At 42.9% G+C, this 7,853-nt stretch overlaps 1 long non-coding RNA gene across 1 annotated transcript; it reads right to left on the bottom strand.

Moving 5' to 3' along the window:
- Positions 1-241: 241 nt before the first annotated feature.
- On the bottom strand, positions 242-7,489 carry LOC311237469. Its single transcript, XR_014620283.1, has 3 exons — positions 7,366-7,489; positions 7,187-7,259; positions 242-867 (listed from the first exon to the last, which is right to left on the bottom strand). It is a non-coding gene; the product is annotated as an uncharacterized lncRNA (long non-coding RNA).
- Positions 7,490-7,853: the final 364 nt, after the last annotated feature.

Here is a 7,853-nt window from a genome sequence, read left to right as displayed (position 1 = left end):
GGTATATCGGTATTGGTAAAAAAGCCAATATCGAGCATCCCTAATATATATACCGATATTGTCCAACTCTTAATTTCCGATACAGATATATGCAGGGTTCCCCCCCCCCCCCCCCCCCAAAAAAACGGAATAATTTCAGGTAATTAACATTACATATCTCTTGATGTGGAATTAACACAACATTATGCATACTTTTGACAATAAATAAAAGAAGACTTTTTTGGGGGGGGGGGGGGGGGGACCCTGCATATAATCGGTATCGGTTGATATCGGTATCGGAAATGAAGAGTTGGACAATATCGGTATATCGGTCAAAAAGCCAATATCGAACATCCCTGGTGATTATGGTTATCAGCGTGTTGGGGGACTCAGGGGGAGGAGCTTGTGGCTCTACATGTTGAGGCGCTGGACTCAGGGGGAGGAGCTTGTGGCTCTACATGTTGAGGCGCTGGGCTCAGGGGGAGGAGCTTGTGGCTCTACATGTTGAGGCGCTGGGCTCAGGGGGAGGAGCTTGTGGCTCTACATGTTGAGGTCCTCCGCGCTGGGCCCAGGGGGAGGAGCTTGTGGCTCTACATGTTGAGGTCCTCCGCGCTGAGCTCAGGGGGAGGAGCTTGTGGCTCTACATGTTGAGGTCCTCCGCGCTGGGCTCAGGGGGAGGAGCTTGTGGCTCTACATGTTGCTGACTACTCCAGCTGGTCTGTGACGAGGTGGCAGGTGGGCCGCAGCGTGGCCAGGGCTGCGGCCCAGGTGGTCGGGTCGTGCTTCCAGTGGTTCCCCCTCAGGTCCAGGGTGAGGCGCTGCGGCGGACGCAGCTCCAACAGCCGCCTCCCGAACGTCAGCAGCTCCTCCGGCTGGATGTAGTTGAAGCTGAACGAGGAGCCGAGACAGAAACACAGAAACACAGAGCTACGTTAGGCTTCTAGACACAGAGACAGAAACACAGAGCTACGTTAGGCTTCTAGACACAGAGACAGAAACACAGAAACACAGAGCTACGTTAGGCTTCTAGACACAGAGACAGAAACACAGAGCTACGTTAGGCTTCTAGACACAGAGACAGAAACACAGAGCTACGTTAGGCTTCTAGACGCAGAGACAGAAACACAGAGCTACGTTAGGCTTCTAGACACAGAGACAGAAACACAGAGCTACGTTAGGCTTCTAGACACAGAGACAGAAACACAGAGCTACGTTAGGCTTCTAGACACAGAGACAGTAACACAGAGTTACGTTAGGCTTCTAGACACAGAGACAGAAACACAGAGCTACGTTAGGCTTCTAGACGCAGAGACAGAAACTAGTGATCCATTGTTAAAGCGCCTCCGAGTGAATCTCTTCCAGTAATGAAGAACACTCTTATCTCAGTTTTTGGATGAATCCCACTCATGAAAAACAACTAATATGTGATTCTTCTTGCAGAGAGAAACATCTGCACTCCTATCACAGATAGCTGATAAATGACATTATTAAATGTAGCGTAATACTAAAACAAACTAAAAGCTCAAGGACTCCTATAGGAGCCAAATCACTCATGAGTTATACCTTATTTCTATTGGCATAGTTGCCTACACTGTTAAAGTCTACATTTCAGAATACAATGGGGCTTAGCTGTATACCGTATTTAGGTTATTGTATTATTATTATTATTTTTTTTTTTTATTATTGCAAAACAGAAATTATTAAAAGTCAGTACTGAACACATAATGCATAATGAAACTAACATTTGGTGGTTAAAATTACATGCAAGTACAGAAACAAGACAAAAAAAAAAGTCTATAATAATATTTTACCGTATACAGTGTATATCCAGCGAAATTAACAATTATACAAATGCTTATATAGGACATACCCCTAATACCTATTTTCTAAAACCCTACACACATATGCTCCAGCTCGAACCCCCCCCTCCCGGACCCCTCCTTGGATAGTACCTCCATTATCCAGGTCGTCTTTGATTTTGTTCTGTATTTTTGTGTAATTGTGCTTCACCGTTTGTCTTATGGTGGGAAATATTTCCACACCCAAGCATCTAAAATGTTTTACCATCGGTATCTGTCCTGGGAGGGTTGTGTCTTTTTTTGCATGGATGTTAAGTGGAAGGAAAGCCGACTTCGGCCAATTTATTTTAAATCCCGATAAATCACCAAAGTTCTCTATCAACTTGAGTAGATGAGGCAATGTGGTGTTGGGGCTTTGCATGAACAATATTACGTCGTCCGCATATAAACTAATTTTATGTTGTGTGCCCTTGATTACGATTGGTTCTATGTATTGGGATTGTCTTATATATTGTGCTAAAGGCTCTAATGATAGATCGAATAGTCCGGGACTAAGAGGGCAACCCAAGGTTATTGTATTATTATATGAATGTTTATTTTATTTTAATTTTTTTTATTATTGCAAAACAAAACTTATTAAAAGTCAGTACTCAACACACAATGTATAATGAAACTTTCAGTAAAGGTGGTTAAAATATATGCAAGTACAGAAACAGGATAAAACAAAAATAGTCAATAACATTTTAACCGTATACCGTGTATATCCAGCGAAGTTACAATTATATAAATGTTAGTATATAATATACCCAGAATACCTATTTTCTAAAACCCTACACACATATGCTCCAGCTCAAATCCCCCCCTCCCGGACCCCCTCTTGGATAGTACCTCTATTATCCCTCACTCCTAACCAGACATCACCATTATAGGCTAGCTTTTATTCTCTCCACCACTTCTAACCACATTAACATTTTGGATTCATTGAGCCCTAGAATTCTTGCTGTTGATATTTCTTGATATATCACATCAAGATATGTAAGAAACCACACTTTCCGGCACATTTTTTCCGGTTGAAACCAACGTGATGCAATCAGTTTTTTAGCTACTGTGATACCCGATAAAACCAATCTTTTTAGTTGTGGGTTCACTGCAAACTCAAAAACATCATTCAATAGCAATACCGCGGGGTGTACAGGTATATTCCAAAATACGAGTATTGATAATTGTTGGGACACATCTTCCCAGAATGCCTTAACTGGTGGGCAGTCCCAATACATGTGCATAAATGTTCCTTCGTCCCCATTTGTACATTGGGAGCATTTGGAGTTTTGTATAAGCCCCATTTTGCACAGCCTTATAGGAGTCAAGTATGTCCTGTGAATATAGTTCAGATTGATTTGTTGATGATCCGGGTTCCTTGATGTAAGTCGGACATTTGCCCAGGCTCCTTGCCAATCAAAGTCATTTTCCAGGTCTGGTATATCCCTCCTCCAGACATTGTCTAGTTGAAGGGTTTCGTACGAGGACGTTAGTAATTGTGAATAAAAACCTGATACAAAACCTCCCAATGTATTTCTGTCATAGAAAAATTTGTGGTATCTGTGGTGTTCGATTGGTATGTGTAATGGAACACCGTGAGATCTCATACAAAGTTTTAACTGTATGTAAAAAAGCCATGTGGACTCGGTGAGGTTAAACTTTTTGCATATTTCGACATAACTACAGAGGCCCTTGTTATTAAAAATATCCCCTAATGAGTGTATGCCTCTTTCTTCCCATACAGGGAATCTTATAGGTCGTTTTCCCATTAAGAGAGCATTGTTATTGAATATGGGAGTGTGATTATGCCATACTTGATTGTTAGGAAATTTCCTTTGAGTTTCCCGCCATGTCCTGATTGCATGGGTTATTATTGGGCCAAATTCTCGCTCACAATGCTTGATTGAAAGTTTAGTGTATGCTATGTCTTTCAATCTCTGTGGGGCTACTATGTTTTCTTCTAATTCTCTCCAAGATACCAAAGCCTCGGGGTCAAACCATATCTTCTTCAATGGTCTTAATGTGAAGGCATTAAAATATTGTAAAAAATCTGGGACTGCCATGCCACCGTCTGCTTTACTTCTCTGTGCGGTGGATCTTTTTATGCGAGGTGGTTTGTTATTCCAAATAAATTTGTATGTGGAGGTTTGTAATCTTTTCCAGTAGCCCTCTGGAGGAGGTAACGGAAGCATTGAGCTGAAGAAATTGATTCTTGGTAATACATCCATCTTAACTATTGATACCCTTGCCTGTACTGAGTTTTTAAGTTTTGCCCACCTGTCTAGGTCGTCCTTGATTTTGTTCTGTATTTTTGTGTAATTATGCTTCACCGTTTGTCTTATGGTGGGGAATATTTCCACTCCCAAGCATCTGAAATGTTTTACCATCGGTATCGCACCTGGGAGGGTTATATCTTTTTTTGCAGGGGTGTTAAGTGGAAGGAAAGCCGACTTCGGCCAATTTATCTTAAATCCCGATAGATCACCAAAGTTCTCAATCAACTTGAGCAGATGAGGCAATGTGGTGTTGGGGTTTTGCATGAACAATATTACGTCGTCCGCATATAAACTAATTTTTTGTTGTGTGCCCTTGATTACGATTGGTTCTATGGATTGGGATTGTCTTATATATTGTGCTAAAGGCTCTAATGATAAATTGAATAGTCCGGGACTAAGAGGGCAACCCTGTCTGGCAGAGCGTGATACCGGAAAGATTTTGGAGATGATTGTGCCTGTTGTAATCATGGCCGATGGGTCCTTGTATAGTACTTTAATCATATCAATGAAACCTTTTCCTAACCCCATCCTTTCCAATACTGCCCATAGAAACGACCATTCCAACCTGTCAAATGCTTTCATAGCATCCAGGGATAGTATCGCCTTAGGTGTGATGTCCTCTTTGTCTGTATCTAGTACGTGCAGTATTCGCCTTATGTTATCATTGATCAGGCGACCTTTTATGAAGCCTGTTTGGTCCGTATGAACTAAAGACGTCATATGCTTTTGCAATCTGATGGCTAATATCTTAGAGTACAGTTTGACATCGGTTCCGAGGAGGCTTAAAGGACGGTAACTACCGCATTCAGTGGGGTCTTTGTCTTTTTTGTGAAGAACTGAAATGAGTGCGGTATTTTGGTGTTCGATGAAGCTTCCCTCTTTGACTGAGTATAAGATCATATTTAGTAATAAGGGTCCAAATATGTCCCAGCAAGAAATGTACATTTCTGATGGGATACCGTCAATTCCCGGAGCTTTGCCGTTTTTCATTCCGGATATGGCCTTCTTGAGTTCATCTAATGTGATCGGTACTTCTAACTGTTTAGCGTCTTCATCTGTAAGTTTAGGGAGAGTAATTTGATTAAGATATGTGTCTAATTTGTCTTGATCAAAGGTCGTTTCTGAGTTATATAAATCGGAGTAGAATTCTTTGAATGTATCGTTTATTATTTTGGGTTCTGTTACTAGAGCTTGTTGTTTCCTAATGGCAGTTATATCTGCAAATTTTGCATTAATTCTTAGTCGCATGGCTAATAGGTGACTAGGTTTAGAACCTTGGAAGTACTGCTGTTGTCTAGTGCTGCGTATTTGCAATTCCGATTTTTGTCTGTACATTGCTTTGATCTCGGTCTTTAGAATGTTAACTTGGTTATCTAGTCTAGTAGAGTTGTTGTATTTTAAAGAATTAAAAAGCGTTGAGTAAAGTGTTTCCTTTTCAGACAGTTTTGTGTTTTGATTTTTGCGCAATATGGATGTAAATCTATCCGAGAAATCCTTGATCATACTCTTTACCGACATCCATAATATTCTGGGATCTTGCACCGAGTTAGCATTAACTTGTAGGAATTATTATATGAATGTTTATATTTTTATAACCTTACATTGAAACGGCATTAGGAATATTGATTGGATTTAGATAAAGTAATTGAACCGTCTTATTTGTCATAGGGCCTAACAAAAATAATGGTTTGGTTCCGGTTGCCGACCGACCCTGCCGATTTAGGTGCGACCCAATTTATTTTATGAGTTTAAAAATAAAAATAAAAGATTTTTTTCTTTTTTTACAATAAAGTTTCATAGAAATCTTAGTCAAACCTTTAGTATTATGGATATTAAACATGCTGGCAGAGTACATGCATCCATGTTGTTGTAAAAATTTTAATTAAATAATGAAATTCCCTATCCATAGTCGCCGTGGGAAAGAATAAAATAAAAAATTAAATTAAATAAATTCCCTACCTACCCATGGCCTTAACTGACAACCAACAGGAAACAAACAATATTTTTTGTTATGCCTCATCCCCACAGACCTCATCACCACAGACCTCATCACCTCAGACCTCATCACCACAGACCTCATCACCTCAGACCTCATCACCTCAGACCTCATCACCTCAGACCTCATCACCTCAGACCTCATCACCACAGACCTCATCACCACAGACCTCATCACCACAGACCTCATCACCACAGACCTCATCACCTCAGACCTCATCACCACAGACCTCATCACCACAGACCTCATCACCTCAGACCTCATCACCTCAGACCTCATCACCACAGACCTCATCACCTCAGACCTCATCACCTCAGACCTCATCACCACAGACCTCATCACCTCAGACCTCATCACCACAGACCTCATCACCTCAGACCTCATCACCTCAGACCTCATCACCACAGACCTCATCACCTCAGACCTCATCACCACAGACCTCATCACCACAGACCTCATCACCTCAGACCTCATCACCTCAGACCTCATCACCTCATCACCTCAGACCTCATCACCTCAGACCTCATCACCTCAGACCTCATCACCACAGACCTCATCACCTCATCACCACAGACCTCATCACCTCAGACCTCATCACCTCAGACCTCATCACCACAGACCTCATCACCTCAGACCTCATCACCTCAGACCTCATCACCTCAGACCTCATCACCTCAGACCTCATCACCTCAGACCTCATCACCACAGACCTCATCACCACAGACCTCATCACCTCAGACCTCATCACCTCAGACCTCATCACCTCAGACCTCATCACCTCAGACCTCATCACCTCAGACCTCATCACCACAGACCTCATCACCTCATCACCACAGACCTCATCACCTCAGACCTCATCACCTCAGACCTCATCACCTCAGACCTCATCACCTCAGACCTCATCACCTCAGACCTCATCACCTCAGACCTCATCACCACAGACCTCATCACCTCAGACCTCATCACCACAGACCTCATCACCTCAGACCTCATCACCACAGACCTCATCACCTCAGACCTCATCACCACAGACCTCATCACCTCAGAACTCATCACCTCAGACCTCATCACCTCAGAACTCATCACCACAGACCCACCTGATGTCCAGCCTGGTCACTCTGCTGGCCAAGGTTCCAGCAAACAGCTCAGCCAACACCGGCACGTTCTTGGCTGTCGATACAAGAAGAAGCGTCTCTTGTTATTAATGTACATCTTCAACGTTCGGACGCTGCGTGAATAATAACATGATCCGTGACTGAGGTGGAAGAGTTATTACCCAGGCGGTTCCTGAACAGGTTGAGGGAGCGGAGGGATGAGATGTTCCTCAGAGACGCCACCAGCTGCTGCGGGAAGCTCTCACTGCACCTTTCAAAGAGCCTGCAGTTCTGGAGAGAGAGCTCTGATACAGAGAGGAGAGAGAGAGACATCAGAGAGAGAGAGAGAGAGAGAGCTCTGATACAGAGAGGAGAGAGAGAGACATCAGAGAGAGAGAGAGAGAGAGAGAGCTCTGATACAGAGAGGAGAGAGAGAGACATCAGAGAGAGAGAGAGAGAGAGAGCTCTGATACAGAGAGGAGAGAGAGAGACATCAGAGAGAGAGAGAGCTCTGATACAGAGAGGAGAGAGAGAGACATCAGAGAGAGAGAGAGAGAGAGAGCTCTGATACAGAGAGGAGAGAGAGAGACATCAGAGAGAGAGAGAGAGAGAGAGAGAGCTCTGATACAGAGAGGAGAGAGAGAGACATCAGAGAGAGAGAGAGAGAGAG

Source organism: Notolepis coatsorum, assembly GCF_963971535.1.
Source record: "Notolepis coatsorum genome assembly, chromosome: 11".
In the NCBI taxonomy this organism is placed as follows: Eukaryota; Metazoa; Chordata; class Actinopteri; order Aulopiformes; family Paralepididae; genus Notolepis; species Notolepis coatsorum.
Note: the sequence above shows the minus strand (reverse complement) of the source record. Positions and strands in the feature narration are given on the sequence as shown.